Source organism: Octopus sinensis, linkage group LG2, assembly GCF_006345805.1.
Source record: "Octopus sinensis linkage group LG2, ASM634580v1, whole genome shotgun sequence".
NCBI lineage: Eukaryota > Metazoa > Mollusca > Cephalopoda > Octopoda > Octopodidae > Octopus > Octopus sinensis.
Window position 1 is genome coordinate 204,906,044 of NC_042998.1, and position 21,469 is coordinate 204,927,512.

Sequence of the window (21,469 nt, forward strand, 5' to 3'; positions counted from 1 at the left end):
TGTCATAACTTTCAGGGCTGGCTCTAATTTCTATAGAAAACTTGCAATGATACACTTAAAAAAAAGATCCCTTGTTTGGAAAACAGGTAAGGATTAGTGACAGGAAGAGCATCAGGCTGTAAACTCCTGCCCCTAAATCAATTCCCATCCAAGACATGTTAGCACAGAAAAGTGGGTCAGTAAACAAACAAATCACATGAGTGAAGTGAGTTCCCCTTAAAGTGGTGTGGCTTCCTCTCCCAGATGAAGCTATTTACATCACTTAACATGATTTAACTTGACTGAAAAAGGCATGACTACCACACCCGCTGTAGTCTTTGTTGATTAAGCTGAGGTCAGCCTTGATTGAGCTGACATATGACTGAAGATGTTCCAGTCATAACAACTTTTCCCCCAGCCATAGTCTACCTAGAAGTACAATATTCAATGTCTTTCTTTTTAAGATGATAGAAGAGAGATAGGTTGTTATTTCTAGCTGACTGAGTGACCATGCAGGGGTTTCCTTATTTTCTCAATAAACTTGTTGTTTTAGGAAAAAGAAAAGAAACCAGAGGGGTTTTGTTGTTTTGTTTTTAAGGACTTGTTTTAATTATGAAAGGTAGTTTTTGTAGGGTTTTTCAAAGTTAGTGGAGGAGAGGGTGGAAGAAAGTGCAATCTAAGAATTACTGCAGTTGGAAGCAGTGGCCCAAGATATTGGATTATTCTCAGAGAAATTGAAAACCAGGTCTGAATGTTTTTAAGACAGTATACTCTGCTAGAGGCACCGAGGCCCAGGCATTGATCATGTTAATCCTTCAGCATTTGGGTTTCTCTGTCAAATGTGAAGCTTATTTATTTACATAAGTTTTTAATTAATTATACATTACCTCATAGCTTTCAAATTTCAATGTGTTTGTATATTTTTAGAATGACATTGCAGGGTAGGCGTAAGAAGCTAGATCCAGCCAGTTTGGTCATAAAACAAATAAAGTATTTGGGCCAGATATGGCCAGTTTAAACGTTAAAAGCTTAAACTAGGTAACATGAAACCTGGTGTGCATTCTAGTCATGTCTGAAACAAACTCAACTAAATCTTTCATTCCTCTAAGAGAGCAGAACTACCAATATTTGGTCCCAGGAATTAAATTGTGGAAACTAGTTCTGCCCCTAAATCTTAACAGAAGTTTAACATGGTCTCCCCTTATTGTTATGACAGAAATATCGTATTTAACAAGGTTATTTTTAACTATTATTCATCATGTGTTGATAATAATCTTGGATAATTTGAAATGTAGAGTTTCTATTTGCTTTTTAAAATGGTTTTGTATTTCATTTGATGTATTTATTTAGAACATACAAAACTAGCAAAGAAACTGACTGCATTCACAGGTTATAAATAAACCAGCATTTCATGAAAGGCTCCATTATTTTGAAGTAGTGATGCAAATCTAAACTCGCTAAATAAATAAATTACACAGAGATTTTAATTAAACTCCTCCACAATCTTGGCTCCCTTCAATGCAGTTTATTGTTAAGACTAAATACATTAAATTGAATTTATTGAGATTATTTTTTCTTCAGTGTTTATTCCAGTTCCTTCCACTATGTCACCAGAAGAGGGTTTTGCTTTTTCTTTTTTTCTTTACTTGCTGGGTTTTTGGAGGAAGGGGCAGAGCCCATGGCCCTTGAAGGCCATTTACATGATTCACTCACTTAAATGTTCCAAGGACTGCATCCAGCTCCAGTGTCTGTCTTGACATGGTTTCTATGCCAACCACTTTACAGTGTGTACTGGATGCTTTTTTTGTGCCACCTGCATATATATATATATATATATATATATATATGCAGGTTTTGTGTTTTCAATTTGACCAAACTAATACACTCCCTATTTCTAGGTCAGTTTAAACACAAACCTTGAAGAATCTGCTACATTCTATATGAATTCCCTACTGGTAAGGACCAACTTTAAGAGAATCTTACATTGCTTATAAACTTTACATCTGGATGGACTCATATTAAACCCTGTTGGACTTTTGGATTTTACTCAAAGGATATTGGAATAATACACATATATACCATTATGCCTATAAAACAGATTTATGAACTCAATACCCATACATATCTTACATCTATTTTCTTTCCTCCACCTCACTCTCTATTTATATCACATCGAAACTAACTATGACTTAACTTTTCCTCTCGCATCATCTCCGATGAAGGGATATTATTAATTAATATCTTAGAAACAGCTGTAAGACCTATCTATAAATGTTCTAATATCTACACAGCCTTGGCTTTTTTATCTCATTACACAAAAAATTCATATATATATATATATATATATGATGGGCTTCTTTCAGTTTCCATCTACCAAATCCACTCACAAGGCTTTGGTTGGCCTATAAAAGAAGACACTTGTCCAAGGTGCCACACAGTGGAACTGAACTTGAAACCTCGTGGTTAGGAAGTAAACATCCTCCCACACAGCCATGCTTATATCCCATGCCTGACTCACATTAATGTTTTGTCTTTTGTGGGTGTACCGTAGCCATTAACGGAAAAGCAACCCAGAGGTCAATGTTAGCAGAGATAATGTTGCAAGTTGAAAACCTAACCCTACCAGAATCCTGTCAGAAAATAAAAAAAAATAAAAAGCAGATAGCATTTGTGCAGTGTTGAGGAGAAGAATTCTTATGCTGCAGATAAGACCCTTCTTAGAGAAAGACACACACCATATTTTCTTTTTCTAAAAGGAAAAAAAAAAAAAACTGGATAGAAATGTTTTTCCGCCTGACACAGAACAGTAGTCCGTCAGAGAGATTAGTAATCATGGCTGTAATTTTAGTGCCTAAACATAGTAAGCCGTTCTCATATTTAGCACCAATTTGTTCCACTGGAATAAAAGAAACTGTCTGATATAAAAATGGCAGCAGATGTTTTTTGTAACTAAAACTGTAGAGAGACAGAAGTGGAAGGCGTAAAGACGGCAATAAAGACACAGGAGGAAACCATTCCAGTTGTTCAGTTTATTATGAGAGGGGGGGGTGTTATGCCGTCACGATGTCTAGTAGGGTGCAACGCTTCATTACAGAGGATAATATCTATCGTTTATTGTAACGCATTGATAGGTTCTGGCAGATTCAAATGTGTGATAAGCTGATCACTGTTGTATTTCCTCATCAGAGAATACGTCCAGCCTTTGGATGCTGGGTGCTCAGAAGACACACAATGCATCAATTCACAACCCTCAGATACTCACGTTTGAATTTGTCAGAATATATGAAGAATGAGCAGAAATTGTTTGGTGTCTTACTTTCCTTCGTGCACCACCTCATGACATACTTCTGTTCCCAGGCAAGGAATGGCCAGACATGTTCTTCGTGAAACACTAAAAACTGATGACACTGCTTGTATGAGAGTGATGCTTGTTTACAACCCTCAGATGATGTTAAGACAAGGCTATACACACACACATATATATATATGTAATGTGCTTCCATACAGTTGTGCCAGCCAAATTCACTTATAAGGTAATGGTTGACCCAAAAGCTATTGCAAAAAAAAAAAACATACCAAAGGTGCCATATAGTGGGACTGAACCTGGAACCATGTGGTTGGGAAGCAAGCTTCTTTATCTCAGTCATTGTTGCATATAGAATGAGTCATTGAGATTGAAGTGTGTCAGGGCCACAGAGAAGGGAGACCAAACTGAAATCCTAGAAGCTTCACACAGTGAAAGGAATGTATTAAATTCCTTGAATTAAATTAAAGAAACAGAGAATATCTATAGAAACATCCTGTCATGGTAATTCAATTCTTCTGAGAATTAAAGAACGGCCAAAGAAAGCAGAGAGTGTGAATGGAATCGGTATTTTATAGTAAAACCAAAATACTACGGCATTTGTAGTCTTTGACAATTGTGTCTGTTCCATAAGTAAATAGTTTCATCTACAGAAGCAGGATCTTCACGTTTGAGCCACTGCAAGCCCAGTCTACATGCTAGATATAGCAGCCGAATGTCTCAAAAAAACATAAAGATACATTAGGCAATGAAGTTCTAGTTATCCATAAATGGGGTGGTCATGGCTTGATCAGTATTGACCTATGGCTAAACAATATTCACATCATCATCATAATTTACTGATAAATCTGAAGATATATTTTACTTGTTTCATTCATCAGACTGTGGCCATACTGGGGCACCACTTGAAGAATGTTTAGTCAAATTAACTGACCTCAGTGTATATTTTTCAAGCCTGGTACTTATTCTATCAGTCTCTTTTGCCAAACTGTTAAGTTAACGGGACATAAACACACCAACACACACACGCCCATCCATATGGGATCCCACATATGTATGTATGTATGTGTATAAATATATATATATATATATATATATCCCGGAGTATGCACATAAATGTGAAACAAGTTGGAAAAAAGAGTACTCAAATACCAGAGGTAGAGTAACACGCTTTATTTAAAAGCAGCAAAAATATAACAAAAGCTGTTACTCAGAGCTTCACGTTCCCGTTTGTCTGAGTAACAGCTTTTGTTATGTTTCTGCTGCTTTTAAATAAAGCATATATATGTATGTATGTATGTATATATACATATATATAAATACATGATGATCTTTCCGTTTCTGTCTACCAAATCCACTCTTACAAGGGGCTTTGGTCATCCCAAAGCTTTACTAGAAGACCCTTGCTCAAGGTGTTACGTGGTGGGACTGAACCCAAAACCAAGTGGTTGGGAAACAAGCTTCTTACCACACAGCCACAAATATCTAAATACACACACACACATCATCATCATCGTTTAACGTCCGCTTCCATGCTGGCATGGGTTGGACGGTTTGACTGGGGTTTGGGAAGCCAGAAGGCTGCACCAGGCTCCAGTCTGATCTGGCAGAGTTTCTACAGCTGGATGCCCTTCCTAATGCCAACCACTCCATGAGTGTAGAGGGTGCTTTTTACATGCCACCGGCACGGAAGCCAGTGAAAGCGGCGCTGGCATCGGCCACGTTCGAATGGTGCTTTTAATATGCCACCAGCACAGGTATCACAACTACAATTTCCATTTGATATTTATTTTGATGTTGATGTACTTGACACACACACACACATACACACACACACAGAGTTTGCATGTGTGTATGTATACACACATTTACATGCATTATATACATGTATTTGTATGTGTGTGTATGCGTTTTGTTTTTTCCCCTTGAGGGGTCTGGCTAAAAACCCTGAAACAAGAACCAACATCTAAATTTCTAAATCTATTTTAATCCATTTTATAATCAGGAATAAGTAATATAAACGAGCAAACGAGGTTTCATTAAATGTGGAAAACTGCCAGATCTTCTACAACAGCTGCAAACATCTTTAAACAATTCCCAACTTCGTTTAACAAACAAACAAAAAAAAAAAAAAAAAAAACCCTACTATTTTGTTTCTTTCTTTATTGTATTTTTCTCTCTTTTATCCCCAGAATAACTGAAAGCTTTTAAAAAAACCTTAGTATTTCTCTTCAAAATTTTGTCGTTAAATTTAAATTTGGTTATTAAATAGCAGTTAAAAATGCCTTCGTTTGAAATCCTTAAATAAGTTCTCCCAAAACTGTTTATGTTGCCAGCAGCCCAACACAGAAGCTATTTAGACGATGATAGCTGCTTGCTGGGCCTTTCCTCTTTCTCAAATATTCCCCTAACCAAAGCTGTGCCAAATTTAGCAGCCCCCTTTTTTCTATGAAAGATACCTCCCTCCCTACAAAATATCGCTTAACTTAGATCTGGGTTTGTTCGTACATTCATGAGAATCTCTACAGAACATAATAATAACCCTTAAAAAACACACAGATTTCTCTTTCTTTCTCTCTTTAGACTGCGACCATGCTGGGGCACCACCTTGAAGAATTTTAGACAAACAAATCGACTCTGTTATTTTTCTTCTTTTAATCTTGATACTTATTCCATCAGTGTCTTTTGTCAAACTGTTAAGTTATAGAGACGTAAACACACCGACACCAGTTCTCGGGTGGTGGTGGAGGGGGTTAAAATACACACACATACTCACAAATATTATATATCTACGACATGCTTCTTTCAGTTTCCCTCTACCAAATCCACTCAAAAGGCTTCATCTACCCAAGGCTGTTGTAGAAGGTGCCATGCAATGGGACTGAACCTTGACCCATGTGAACGGGAAGCAAGCTTCTTACCACACAGCCATGCCTGCCCCTATAAATAAAAACCTTTTAAAAAAGGGAATCCCAGTTCTACATCTATTATCTACAATTGTAAATTATTCAAATGCGATATTTGCATTGTTAATAAGAATATTGGAACAGGGATATGGCATAGTGGTTAAAAGCACAGGCTACTAACCCCAAGATTCCAAGTTCAATTCCAGGCAGTGACCTGAATAATAATAATAATATCAAAAAATACCTTAGGAATGAGAACCCAGGTTCAAAATTTCCCCAAGACACCTGATGAAGGCTGGAGGGTATATCAGCTGAAATGTTGTGTTAACAACAAACAAGATGAGGACAAATATCCGTCAAATATAAATAATATAAATTTAAAATAATTTTGTTATCAGTTTTGGATTAGAAAATGAAAACAACACTGCTATGACAGAATTATCAGCTAACAACAATAATAATTGTTTCTACTACAGACACAAGAGCTGAAATTTTGGGGTAGGGGGATAGTTGATTACACTGACCCCAGTACGTAACTGGTACTTAATTTATCGACCCCCGAAAGGATGAAAGGCAAAGTCAATCTCGGTAGAATTTGAACTCAGAACGTAGCGGCAGACGAAATACCTATTTCTTTACTACCCACAAGGGGCTAAACACAGAGAGGACAAACAAGGACAGACAAAGGGAAAAAGTCGATTATATCGACCCCAGTGCGTAACTGGTATTTATTTAATCGACCCCGAAGGGATGAAAGGCAAAGTCGACCTCGGCGGAATTTGAACTCAGAACATAACGGCAGACGAAATACCGCTAAGCATTTCACCTGATGTGCTAACAATTCTGCCAACTCACCACTTTAACAACAACAACAACAACAACAGCAACAACAACAGTAACAACAACAGCAACAACAACAACAACAACAAGTGGTGGTAATGTTTAGAGATGGCAGTGCCAGGAAGAGCAAGTTTGGTCAAGAACCTGAAATAACACAGATGTTGACTCATCAGTAGAATTAGCTCTTCAAGAGGATGGCACTTGTCTTTGCAATGAAATATTGTCCATTGATAACTGTGACTTGTGGAACAAACTTATTAACCCCAACAGCCACGTTTGATGTTTCCCTCTTCAGTCTTGGTTTTGCTTGGAATTCTAGTCATTCTAAGGGAGTCAAGGAGGGCAGAACTGGAACACATTACACAAATAACAATGGTAGATGTTCAGCAATAGTGTAGTAGTAGTAATAGTAGTAGTCGTTTCAAATTGTGGTACAAAGTCAGAAATTTCGGTGGGGTGGGGGAGTTGATTTCAGTGGAATTTGAACTCAGAACCTAAAGATGGACGGAATGCAAGTATGCATTTTGCCCAGTATGCTAATGATTCTGCCAGCTCATTGCTATTATTAATAATAATAGTCTTGGACCCTTCTGACGAAGACAATTTATGAGGGTTCAATTTTTGGCCAAATGTCCTGCACAAATGATTTGTTTCTAGAGATCAATGGGTACTCAAGAAAACCCGTACTTCACAGCAGAAGTGTTACATCTGCTCCCCCTGGAGAAGATGATTGGCCTGCAAAAGTGTTGTGCTGGGGCTATGGGGAAAACACTCATGCCGGTGCCACATAAGAGTACCCAGCACACTCTATAAAGTGGTTGGCACTAAGAAGGACATCCAGCCATAGAAACCCTGCCTGGTACTTATTCTATCACCTGTGCTGGTGGCACGTAAAAATGGATGCTAAATGATTGTCCAACCCATGCCAGCAGAAAGCAGACATTAAACAATGACGATGATTACAATCATCCTCATCATCATCATTATTATTATTATTATTATTATTATTATTATTATTATTATTATTATTATTATTATCATTATTATTATTATTATTATCATTATTATTATTATTATCATCATCATTATTATTATTATTATTATTATTATTATTATTATTATTATTATCATTATTATTATTATTATATAAACTTATTGTTTGGCACAAACAGCTCTAAAAACACTTTTACCAAAGAGAATTATTAGAATTACTGCAATTATAATTTCTATTTAAACATTTATAATTTGTAATTAAACCAAACGAATGAGAACAACTCAGCAGTTTTTAATTACAAATCTCTGTTGGACATTTGATTTCTTTTGTTGAAACAATTAAATATTTAACGAATATACTTTTGATTTTTTTTTACTTCTTATTTTCATTGTTTTTGGTTTACTTATAATTAATGACAAATATGAACTGCAGTCAGGCCTAATCTCTTAATGTGTGTGTGTGTGTTTCTTAAGTATGTGTGTGTATATGTATATATATATATATATATATATATATATATATATATATATACTCATACATATATATGTCTTTTACTTGTTTTAGTCATTAGTCTGCATCCCAGCTGGAGCATCGCCTTGAAGAATTCCTCATAGAATCAATCGACTCCAGTACTTTTTTCCTTTTCTAGCCTGGTACTTATTCCTATCACTTCCCATTTGTCAAACCACTAAGTCATGGGTATATAAACAGACCAACACCATTTGTCTAGTGGCAGTAAGGGACAAACACACACACACACACACATATTGGGCTTCTTTCAGTTTCCATCTATGAAATCCATTCACAAGGTTTTGGTTGACCCAAGATAAAAGTAGAAGACCCTTGCCCAAGGTGCAACACAGTAGGACTGAAACTAGAACCGTGTTTCTTACCACACAGCCATGCCTGCACCTATACATACATACATATATATATCATCATCATCATTGTTTAACGTCCATTTTCCATGCTGGCATGGTTTGGACGGTTTCACTGAGGACTAGCAAGCCAGAAGGCTGCGCCAGGCTCCAATCTGATCTGGTAAGGTTTCCACGGCTGGATGCGCTTCCTAACACCAACCACTCCAAGAGTGTAGTGGGTGCTTTTCACGTGCCACAAGCACAGGAACCAGTTAAGTGGCACTGGCATCGACCATTTTCTGATGGTGCTTTTTACATGCCACAGGCACAGGAGGTGGTTGGGGGACTGGCATCGATCACATTTGGATGGTGCTTTTTACATACCACTAGTACAGGTGCCAATCAGGCTGCACTGGCATCAACCCATGCTTGAATGGTGCTTATTACATGCCACCAGCACAGGTGCCACTGGCATCGGTCACAACTACAATTTCCATTCCTGATTTCGATCTTGATTTTATTTGACTCAGTAAGTCTTCTCAAGCACAGCATATCATCACCTGATGATTTAAGGGTACTTTTAAATGGGCCAGACATGCAACACTGGTATAGGCTATGGCTGTGATCTCACTTTACTTGCTGGTTATATATATATATATATACATATATATATAACCAGGAAATTATTTTATAATTTTTACCAAATCAAATGGAAAAATATAATGAACTGTAAATGCCAAACAAGGGTTCAATCGAGACATTACATGTGTTGTGATTGATTACATGTGGTGATTGCTTTTGGTGTTATTTTTAATTCTCTAAACAAGAATAAACACAGATCAACAACCATTAGCTAAGCATGATGAAGGCTTAAAAACATGAACTGGTCGAGGGTAATATTGGTGAATGATTTCGGTAAATAATAGACTTTAGAGAAATTGGTAGTAAGAACCAGAGACAATATTTACAAAGATCAACTGATGCCATCGTATTATTAATGCTTTTGAGCCAGTGACACATAAAAGGGCACCATTTGAGTGTGATTGTTACCAGAGTCGCCTTACTGGCATTTGTGCCCCGTGCTAGTTGGGTGCCAAGAGCACCATCCGAGAGTGATCATTGCCAGAGCAGCCAACTGGCTTCCATGCTGGTGGCACGTAAAAGGGCACCATTCGAGCGTGATTGTTACCAGTGTCGCCTTACTGGCACCTGTGCTGGTGGCATGTGTAAAAAGATTTGAGCGAGGTCATTGGCAGTACTGCCTGACTGGCCCCCATGCCGGTGGCATGTAAAAAGCACCCACTACACTCTCGGAGTGGTTGGCGTTAGGAAGGGCATCCAGCTATAGAAACTCTGCAAGATCAAGACTGGAGCCTGGTGCAGCCATCTGGTTCGCCAGCCCTCAGTCAAAATCATCCAGCCTATGCTAGCATGGAAAGCGGACGTTAAACAATGATGATGATGATTATTGGTTTCAAATTTTGGTACAAGAGAATGGGGGTGAGTCGATTAGATGAACCCGGCTTCCTTTCAACTCCTGCTTATTCTATTAAGTGTGGAGGGATGAAAGGTAAAGTCGACCACAGTGGAATTTGAACTCAGAACGTAAAGGCAAATGAAATACTGCTAAGCATATTGCCTGGCATGCTAATGGTTCTGGCTACATTGACCACGGAAAGCTGAAAAGTTGACCCTCATAGAATTAGAACTCAGAACAGTAGAATAACCAATATAGAAATGGTAAATCTCAATGTCTTATTGTTTTCTAGTATTGATTAATTTTGATTTGGCAGGTTTTAAGAAATAGGAAATCTGTGCTGTGGCATTCATACCTTTCCCGAGGAAGTTGGTGTTGAAAATAAAATGGTTTTTACTGTCAGAACGCACTAAAACTGGTTCCTTGTGAAAATCTTAGAAATTTTCCCTTCTTACTTTTACATCGCATTTAACCATTCCCATGGCACCGATTAAACATTCCTTATTTATTCATCCTTACAGAAAGGTTCCTGAAATAGTTTTCTTCATACAATCCTAAACCTAACCCCAAAACAAACCCTGTTATGAGTGAGTGTGTGTGTGTGTGTGTGCATGTGTGAGAGAAAGAGTGTGTGTGTGTAGGGGCGTTTGAACACAACTCTTACTAAAGCTGTGTAAAGCACAAATTTATCGCATTTTTAACACACACACACACTAACACAGAGTGTGTGAGAGAAAGAACAAGATCAGATTTGTTTGTGGTGTAAGCTAATCCAATGGCTCCGAGTTATTTTAGAAAGTTAGAAAGAAATCGTTTGAGGGTCGGCACCAAGTCTTATTTCTGAAAGTTGTGTAAAGTTTTTAGAAAAGGAATAAAAAGATGGAGAAATTGTGATTAAAATGTTCAGAACAGTTTCAAATAGCATTTTATATTCACACACACATAGACATACAGATATACACACACTTATCCTCACATCATACACACACAAACACACACACACACACACAGGTTTTGAGGTATGAACTTGAAGAAGCTTACTTTTTAATTAATATGCAAATAATGTTAATTGCAAAGAGTTTTTAGGTGTTTAAGGTTAGGTTTTCAAGTGTTGTTGCTATTAGCAACACAAAAAAGATAGAAAGAGACTGAGAGGTGAATGATGTCTGACATGCAACTGGTTTTATAGGGAGAAGAAACAGAGGCATCTCTCTGAGGAAACGTCTTAGAATTTTGGACCCAAATTAGCTACAATTACTGTTGTTGTTGTTATTATTATTATTATTATTATCATTATTATTATTGTTATTTCATCGCCAGTGCTGCCGGACTGGCTCCTGTGCAGGTGGCACGTAAAAAGCACCATTTGGACATGGCCGTTGCCAGTACCACCTGACTGGCCCTCGTGCCGGTGGCACATAAAAAGCAGCCACTACACTCTCGGAGTGGTTGGTGTTAGGAAGGGCATCCAGCTGTAGAAACTCTGCCAGATCAGATTGGAGTCTGGTTCACCAGACTTCAGTCAAAATCGTCCAACCCATGCCAGCATGGAACGCGGACGTTAAATGATGATGATGATGATGATGATGATTGTTGTCATCATCATCATCACCATCGTTAAAATGACGAGCAAACGTTAAGTTTTAAGTTTCTGATAAACTGGAACAGCAATGAGGTTTCAATTCCTGGTTGATTCCCAGTTTACACCAGATGCAAAGAATTCTGTGCCCAGTTAGAAAGAAAATATCCCCCTCCTCCTCTACAACAACAGCAACAAAGAATGCCAGACTAAACAATGTTTTAGAGTACTTATAAAAAACCGTTTCCCTTTTACTTAAATCTAAATAAAGTTATACCAAAGTGGAATGAATCCTGTTTCGACAGCATAGGGACTGCTAGGTGGAAGCCGGATCTGCTAAAAACAGTCACTAAAATCTCCCTCAAATCACACCCTACTCTCATAAAAAAAAAGGAAGTATATTTAATCTTTGATACAGTATGCCTGAATAAAAGACAGGATGGTCACAGCTGGAATATCTTTCATCAGAGATCAGCTGAAACTAGTACTAAACAACAAGTATGAGGTAATAATATATGGTGGGAGGCAGGGTTGGCTATCCTTGTTCCTCTCTGCTAACCAACTTAGATCACAAAATCATCATCATCATCATCAACATGAACAATATGGTGTCCCTTCACACTAACAAACCTTTTTAATTAATGCCACCAGATGGCGACTGGAGACTGGACTAAAATTACTCTCTACTCCACCAAATGTCTGTTGACATTAACAAAAAGGTTTCCTCTGAAAAGTTTTCCTTGTATTAGGGTTAGAAAGATGTTAAACCTGGCACCATTTCGTTGAGATTGTCCTAACATTTAAACAGAATTCTGTTTAAGAAATTTGAGAAATGGAGTCAATTTTTAAATATGGACTTAAAAATATTGACATAAGGGGCTGAGGTGAGAGAGAGAGAGAGAGAGATAGGAAGACAGACATTTATGAAGTTGTGTAGAGAGAGCATCAGCATCATCATTCAATGTCTGTCATCCATGCTGACGTCTGTTGTATAGACCAGCCATGCTGGAGCAGTGCCTTGAAGGTTTCGGCAAACAGATTGACCAGTGGTTCCCAACCTTTTCACTAATAAGGACCCCTTTTATTTAAATGAGTTTTCCCACGGACTCCAGGATATTCAAAGGTCTGTCAGCTTAACATGTTCACAGATACCTGGTACTACCTCTGCGGACCCCTGGTGGTCTGCAGACCACAGGGTGGGAACCACTGAGGGTGAGACCCCAGGAGTTACTCTTAGTCTGGTACTTATTCTACCGGACCCTTTTTTCCAAACTGCTGGTCATGGAGATGTAAACAAACCAACATTGGTTGCCAACAAATGAAAGACAAACACAAATACACACACACATGCTGAGCTTCATTACAGTTTCTATCCACCAAATTCTCTCACGAGGCATGGGTCAGTTTGGTGTTAAAATAGAAGACCCTTGTCCAGAGCAGAGGGCAGCAGGACAGACCCCAAAAGCAGATTTGTTCTGAAACAAATTCCTCAACTACAAGAAACGTTATTCCATTCTAAATCAGAAATATTCCTTGATGGGTGAGAGCTGGTGTTGTGGTGTTCATGCCTTTCCTATTCATCATAAGTGTGAATGAAATGATTCAAACAAAAAGCACGTAAAAACCACCCACTACACTCGCGGAGTGGTTGGCGTTAGGAAGGGCATCCAGCTGTAGAAACTGCCAGATCAGACTGGAGCCTGGTGCAGCCCCTGGCTTCCTAGACCCCGGTCGAACCGTCCAACACATGCTAGCGCGGAAAACGGACGTTAAATGATGATGATGATTGTCTACAGAAAATGGTCGAATGAATGTAGCAGCTTCCTGGTGGTCAGTTGACCTACAGAAAAGAGTAGTCAAACATCCCTCAACTTATGTTGTCTTGTTAAAGAAGGACACTTTGAAAAGTATAGTCATATGTACTCAATGGTTAGGGTAAGACAAACAGGATGGTCATGGGTGGAAAGCCTCTGATTTGAGGTTTGCTCAATCCAGCTTGACCTGGGCTAAAGCAACTTTAAGAATTAAAGAGCCAATGTTTAGATTTTAATTTTATGGTCGAACAAGCCTCTTGCCGCTCTGGGTTTCACCTGTGGGTCCCCAGGAGCTTCAGGCAGATGATGGCTTACCTGAAGATCCTGTGCACCCACAGGTGAAACTCCTGAGTAACAACAGACTGACTCAACCAAAATAAAAATAATGTTAACCTTTTCTATGGTATTGAGTACTCTTTCTTCCAACAACCAACACTAAACATGTATGTGTGTGTGTATGTATATATATATATATATATATATATAGATTACCCTCAAAACACGAAGTAGACAAAACAGGGACAATAGAAGAAGGGGAATATTCCTTGTGTTGTATGTCTTGTACTCTGTTTTTTCATTGTTTGAAAAAAAGTTCGTTTCCATGTTTTTGTTTTCGTTTCTCATTGTGTTCAACGTTTTTTGGTGTCTTGTACCCATATACGCATGTATATATACATACAGATGTAGGTATGTACATAAATGTATGTATATATGCATATGTTTATATACTACTAGCAGTATCGCCCGGCGTTGCTCGGGTTTGTAAGGGAAATAATTATATAAGCATTTTTAGAGATGTAAAGTATAATAGCCATCTCAATATGGCTAACCACAAAGGGGGAGGGGTGTTACTGTAGCTTTTTACGTTCTGAGATTTAATAATAAATTTTAGAGAGTTACTTCCCTTATATATGTCAAAAATGGATTAAAAATGGCAAAAATTGATGGTAATTTTTTTTTTAAATCGTAGACTCATCGTAGACGCTCGCTAATACCCAGACGGTCTCGATATGAATCACGACTATAAGATACCCGGTTTTGGTTAAACTGCACCGCAAAATGTGGGAGTAGTTAGGAATCTAAATCGTAGGAGACAGACACACAACCTCACTTTTATATATAAAGATTTCCTCTATTTACATAATATTGAGGTCTTTCTTTCTTTTGTTATCTTACTGTTTTACCAATATACATATATATATATATATAAATATATATATAGTTACAGAGATGTACTTGCATAGCAAGTGACTTGATCTGAGATCGTGTGCTGGAACGAAAACAGTTGCAGCGTTGAAGGTGTTTATAAGCCATTTAAGAAACACACAAAAACCGTTAGATTCACTTCAACATTTAAATTAAATTTGTCAAAATATTTTCGTCGCTTTGAGACCGCGACCTGTAGCACGATATTTTTGTCAGTGAACAGGTCGCGGTCTCAAAGCGACGAAAATATTTTGGCAAATTAAATTTAAATGTTGAAGTGAATGTAACGGTTTTTGTGTGTTTCTTAAATGGCTTACAAACACCTTCCACGCTGCAATATATATATACACACATATATATATATGTATGTATGTATGTGTGTATATGTGTATGCATGTATGTGTGTGTGTGTGTGCGTGTCTGTGCTTGTGATTGTCCTCCACCACTGCTTGACAACGAATGTTGGTTTGTTTACATCCCTGTCACCTAGTGGTTTGACAAAGGAAACAGATAGAATAAGTACAATGCTTACAAAAATAAAACTGGAGTTGATTCATTAAACTACAATTCTTCAAGGCATTGCCCCAGCATGGCCACAGAGCAATGGCTGGAAAAAGCAGAAGAATAAAAGAATTGAGGGGGACCTCTACATGGTAGCTAGACCTGGTAGAAATAGCAGCAAAATTTCCCCCAAATCACACCTTACTGTCTTATCTATGTATATATGTATGTATGAGCCTATGAGGGAGACCTCTACATGGCAGCTAGACATGGTAGAAATAGCAGCCAAATCTCCCTCAAATCACACCTTACTGTCTTATCTTTCTGCTACTTGGATATAGGTGTTATATTCGTCTAAAAAAACTTTCCTGTCACACTCACGCACACGCACACACACACACACGCGCGCGCGCACCGTCACACACACACACGCGCGCACACACACACACACACACGCACGTTAGCTTACAATTTTATTTATATATTTGCGTGTGTATGTGTGGAAAGAGGATGTGGGAGGCAGAGTGAAAGAATCACTCACCACAGTAAGTGAATTACTTTCATTTTATTCGTTGCCCACTGTGTGTGTGCGTTTGCGTGTGGTGTAAACCAGACTAAGAAAAGCATTTGACACACACACCAGAATGTGAGTTTTCTGTAAATTTTGCTTAATTGGAGTTTAAATTTTAAAAACTGGACCTGGCATGACGCGATGCATTGTACTCTTAAAAATGCCAGGTAAATTGTAATTGAAGAAATCCTATATTGTAGATTTGTATAACTCCCAAAGGGAGGCAGATAAAATCTGCCTTTTATAATAAGAGATTTATGTTATACACACACACACACACAGAAAGAGAGAGGAGGGGAAGGTCTATGTTTCTAAGAATGAGAAAAACATTTTATTCTCCTGAAACAAGGGGTCAATTTTAATAGGATGGGAAGCATCAATACCATCACGAGAAGGAATGGTTGTCACCCACTTACACTCTCTCTCTTCCCCTATACACACATACTTTTCTCTCTCTCTCTCTCTCCATCTTTCCCACACACCGTCCTACTTCTCATTTAAATTCTAATGTACTGGGAAGGGTTTAGAAATCGTTTACAACTGATGTAGATAGAGCAGCGAGGGTAGGGCAGACAGCAGGCCTTCCCCATCTGTCGTTAACTGCAGGATTAATAAAGTTGGCTGCGTAATTAACATGTCACTGGGTGTAATTAATAAACTCTACAAGAAATAAATGGAATCTCTTTGGCACAAAACCAGGAATTGGTATAAGAAGGGCGTTGTCTATCGAATCTAACCCTATTGTTGTTGGGTATCTTTGATCAAGTCGACCTATGGTTAAAGACGCCGTTCCAACTATGACCACCAGCTTTTAGAGATATTTTGGACTATCCATAGCAGTGGTTCTCAGTCTTTTTAATGCCCGGGGCTAGACACAAAACCTGGATTTTTTTAGGGGGTTCAAAGTAAAAAAAAAAAAGGAAAACACAACTCAATTGAAAAATATATATTTCTGGAGGGAAAACCGTTCGAAGGATGCTTGAGGGTCGCATGCTGCCCTGACAGCCGCTGATCCAAAGCGTTTTTCTTTTCTTTTCAAGACTGCATGGTGAGATTTGGCTACTATTTCTAACAGTTAAAGTGACCGTGTAGACACGCCACCGCTTATTCGCCAAACCCCGCTTTATACATGATACCATTTGGAACCAAAACCTTGCATCTATTAACAAATGTTAATTACGATGAAGCATCTAGTTCAGTGCTTGACAAATACTATAAACGATGAGCCTCTACGTGTAGCGGCCGATATGCTAGAAATACAGCTAAATATCATTTAAAGAACACCGTACATTCTTAACAAAAAAACCCTCTTTTATGGTAACTTATTTTCATAACTGATGGCCAGTTAAAATAAAAGAAAGAAAAAAAAAATCATTAAAATAAAAGAAAGAAAAAAAAAATCATTAAGTTTTTATTTTTAATAAATTGCAAAAAGCCAAGCGACACGTTGGGAGAATCGTTATTATAATTAAAAACCTTGCGGTATTTGTTGTAGTTTACATCCCGCCGGAGTCCCTTGGTCTTTCATTCCTCTGGGGTCAATTAAGTACCACAGAAATACTACGATCGAAGCAATCGACTAGCCCCACTCTCCTTGCAATTTCAGACCTTGTCCCTAAATCAGAAAAGTGTGTGGAACAAAATGTTTGGTTCAAATCTCGCTGAGGTCATCTTTGCTTTTCATCCTTTTGGGGGTCAATAATATGATGTCGATCAAAATTGGGAAAAATTATTGTTTTTCGGAAAAGTTATCTTAAAGACCAGCAAAAAAGAAAAGCGAGTCTCCCCTTCGGATAATATTGAAAAGCGGACACAGAAAGGGATATAGAAAGCCCCATGTGTTTCTTTTTCTACTTTACGCAGACATAAATCTTATTTAAAACAAACTTTGGACGTGTGTGTGGTGTGTGTGTGTGTAGGAGTTTTCGACAATTGTGAAGATGTTTAATAATGGAAAAAAGAATAAAAGATGGAACATGTTACCATAAAATAGGAAACTAAAAATTAGTAAACTAAATATGAAATAGAAGAAAGTTTCCGAGAAGAGATCCAAGAATTTACCAAAATCTTCGTCGCTTGAAATAAATCGCCCGCCGCATAAATAAAGAATTATTTTTTGTGAAGTATATTAAAGAAAAACTCACCTTAAGTATTTAAGAAGATATTGCTCTTCTTTCTAACGAAATAAGTTACTTGCAAGAAGTTGCGAGTAAAGCCTGCCAGAAGCGGAGGAGTTTGTAAGTCTTACATCATCGCCATCACGGAACCGAATGCCGCAGAACAGCCGCAAGTTGCGCCGACAACGGAATGGTGTGACGATAGCCATTCGTTAAAGTACGGAAGAGCAAACGAACAAAAATAGTTATTCACACGCAAACATCATCAGCAGCAGGAGGACAATTTTTGCCCAATTATTTTCAACTCAATTAACTTTTTTTTTAGTTGTTAAGAGCGGGGATAGCGATCAGAATGTTTCACAGTCGTGCCTTCCCCCTCCTCTCGCCCCACCCCCAAAAATTATAGTTGTACGTAAACTGAAATAGTTTGGACTGGGAATAAAAACTCGTCATTTCAGTTAACCCGTAACATTGTCTCCAGGTTTCAACAGTTTTGAAAGGTAAGTGCAGACGTGGGTGTGTGATAAGAAGCCTGCTTCCTGACCGCGTGATTCTGGGTTCAGTCCCACTGCGTGGAACCTTGGGCAAGTGTCTTCTACCATAGAAGTGGATCTGGTAGACGGAAACTGAAAGAAGCTCGTCGTACACGTGTGTGTCTTTGTGTCTGTCGTTGCCCTCCATCACTTAACGGTTTGACAAAAGGGGACCGATAAATAAGTTTAATAAGTTCCAGGCTGTAAAAGATAAGTACTGGTGGCGATTTGTTCGACTAATCACTTCACAGCGGTGCCCCAGCATGGCCGCACTCCATTGACGAAAACTAGGAATATATAGATATAAGATTGGCCCTCCGTCGGTCACGACGACGAGTGTTCCAGTTGATCCGATCAACAGAACAGCCTGTGCGTGAAATTAAGGTGGCTGAGTACTCCACAGACACGTATACCCTTAACACAGTTCTCAGGGAGATTCAACGTGACAAAGAGTGTGACAAGGCTGGCCCCTTTTGAATTACAGGTATAATTCCTTTTTACCAGTTGAGTGGACTGGAGCAACATGAAATAAGGTGTCTTGCCCAAAGAGACAACACAACGCGAAGAATTGAACTCACGACCTTCCGATCGTGAGCGGAATACCCTAGCCACTAAGCCACGTGTCTTCACACACTCTCTCTCTCTCACATACACACACACACATACACACACACACACACACACACACACACACAACACACACACACACACACACACACACACATATTGGGTCATCCCATAAACAATGTGTTCTTTTTTCAATTGCATAAATTAAAAAAGTCGGAAGGGGACAGGATAAACTGCCTGCATCAACTTGCTACAAAAGCAGGTAGTAATTTTACCTGGTGTTTATTCTTGGTGCAAGTTTTGAAGGGTGAATTTCGACTTTAACAGTTAGTTTTTCAAAGTTATAATGGAAGTGACAAAGGAGCATATTTGGCATACTTTGCTTTTTGAGTTCAAGAAAGACAACAACACGTCAGAAAATGAAAGGAATATTAATGCAGTATACGGTGGTTCCAGAAATTCCGAGCTGGAAACTACAGCCTAAAAGACGAGTCTCATCCTGAAAGATCTGTAGAGCTCGACGAGGACGTCTTGCAAACCCTGATGGAGCAAAATCCTATTGTAATTGTTGAGAAACTAGCAGAGATGTTGGGCGACAAATACAGACACAAAGTCACACACACATACACATACACATACACATACACATACACACAAGATTAACCGTCACTATGGAGTATTACCTGGCAGCTTGCCGTTGTATGTCTCCTCTTTATAGTGGGGAGCATATATAGACATTCTCTCCAGGACTGAATTGTCCACCGTATCGTTTCCTTTCAAAGCAATTAAGGCAGATTTTAGTGGTTAATTGTTACAGACTACGTAAGTTCCCCTGGGTCTCAGTTTCTCCACAACTGAACGACGCCACGCAACACAAAACAACTTTTTTTTTTGTTTTGCCTCATCATTGATTGTACGCAGAGCACACCGTTAGACCACAAACACAGACCGCATACACACCGAAACAAAATTACTCAAAGTGGAGGTCTTGTAGCGGGGATTCGAAACCGAATCTCTGGATACGCGGTCAAACATCACGGGCAAGTCGCAATAGTTTCACGTGATCGGTCAACTCTTTACAGTGTTTCGAGATCAGTCGCCTCATTCACACGTCTCACCTCTTGCCATAGAAGAGTGTTGGAAGACGGCTGCGCAAAATGCACTTTTTTCATTCTTGCCAAACATTTACACAGACATCTCCAGGTTTCTTATTTCTTTACTGCCCACAAAAGGCTAAACACAGAGGGGACAAACAAGGACAGACAAACGGATTAAGTCGATTAAATCGACCCCAGTGCGTAACTGGTACTTAATTTATCGAGCCCGAAAGATGTACGGCAAAGTGGACCTCGGCAGAATTTGAACTCAGGACGTAGCGGCAGACGAAATACCGCTAAGCATTTCGCCCGGCGTGCTAACGTTTCTGCCAACTTGCCGCCTTGACATCTCCAGGACGCAACCAAAGAAACACAGTTTCATTCACTCACTCCAGAGCTACCGTAAGCAGCATTTGACAAAACGCCAAACACACAGGTGGCGCTCTTGATTCGTTCAGCAGCTTCCAACCTCACCGTCTCCTATTGAATCTGATATGTTGTGAACGTCTCTTCAGACTCACTCAGCGGAAAAGAGCACCGAGTCCTACGTTCGCAATGAAGACTTGCCTGTGACCCCTTCCAGAATGAATAGTAACATTCTAAAGACAACAGCAACGACGACGACATTGGTGATGGTGATGACACCGAAGAACGACATCCAACCATCCCAGGACACTCTTTCACTCGTTATCACTACAACTCGGTTCAAACATGGATGCATTACTGAAAACCAGACGCAGTTGTGATAACGCCATTAACCCAACCACACACACACTCGTGCGCGCCAACATATATACAGACACACACACATACACACATGCATACACATACACAGATACACACGCACGCACACACACACACTGTGGTGGTGGCTGGCTGTGCTAGATTTGATCATCTCCAGTCAACCACCTGTGACGTCAGTCAATGATATGTGCTGAGAGTTGAAAGGAAAAGTTGAATTTTTCGCGCCTAAATGCTTCATGAAACTTTCCAGAACACCAACGTGGTCCTATAGAATCCCCGAAGTTTAAATTCTTGACGGGGGAGGGGGTGTCCTATTTATTGCATCCGGGAACCATTTGTCTCTAGACTAACGTTTCAACACTCAACGCCAGTCCTAAGTC

The 21,469-nt window shown here is 38.9% G+C and overlaps 1 protein-coding gene across 1 annotated transcript in view; it reads right to left on the reverse strand.

Moving 5' to 3' along the window:
- Positions 1-18,319, reverse strand: part of LOC115232620 (tyrosine-protein phosphatase non-receptor type 13) — a 117,161-nt gene extending 98,842 nt beyond the window's left edge. Inside the window, exon 1 of the mRNA XM_036500693.1 lies at positions 18,176-18,319. The gene's annotated coding sequence lies outside the window, so the exon portion shown is untranslated. The remainder of the gene's footprint in view (positions 1-18,175) is intronic.
- Between the last annotated feature and the right edge of the window lie 3,150 nt (positions 18,320-21,469).